Here is a 612-nt window from a genome sequence, read left to right as displayed (position 1 = left end):
GCATTATGCGCGCACAATGCTGGCAGAGGGAATCATTCTTCGGCGGAGAAACGACGAAGGGGCTCCTATTAACCTGCTGTTTGTGGAACGCTTCGAGATATGAGTCGAGACTTTCTGGATTCGCTTCCCTCGCTCCGCCCAGGTCTTGAAGGATCGTTAACGGTAACCGGGTCCTTTGGTGATTCCTGGGTGCCTGCTTCATGACCGATTCCTGAGACACAAGGAGGCTGTAAACACAAATTAAAGTACCCTTTTACTGCCTGACGTCAGAGATCCAGCCAGTGGATTCCCTGATTGTTCTGGGGACAAGAGGCTTACGGGATACAGAAAGACTAAGTCCTAGAGCCTTTTCATTATTTTCTGTTTGTGATTTCGTGAGTATCGTTTCAATGTGAAATATTGAAAACTGACAAATAACATTGCACGGGCTATTTTCTCATGACAGTACCCAGGGCCGTGGATTATCTTGTTAGCGGAAACCTATTCAGGAGATTACAAGATTAAGAAGACACAAGTTTTTATTTGTTGCTTTTCTCCGTGCAGGTCTGCGTATAAGGGGGAGGGGGGGGGGAGCCAGCCTCAGGACTCGGGATGGAGACGGAGACTACGAGC

This window comes from Penaeus monodon, chromosome 27, assembly GCF_015228065.2.
Source record: "Penaeus monodon isolate SGIC_2016 chromosome 27, NSTDA_Pmon_1, whole genome shotgun sequence".
Classification (NCBI taxonomy): domain Eukaryota; kingdom Metazoa; phylum Arthropoda; class Malacostraca; order Decapoda; family Penaeidae; genus Penaeus; species Penaeus monodon.
The sequence above is the reverse complement of the archived record's forward strand: the minus strand, read 5'-3'. Positions refer to the sequence as shown.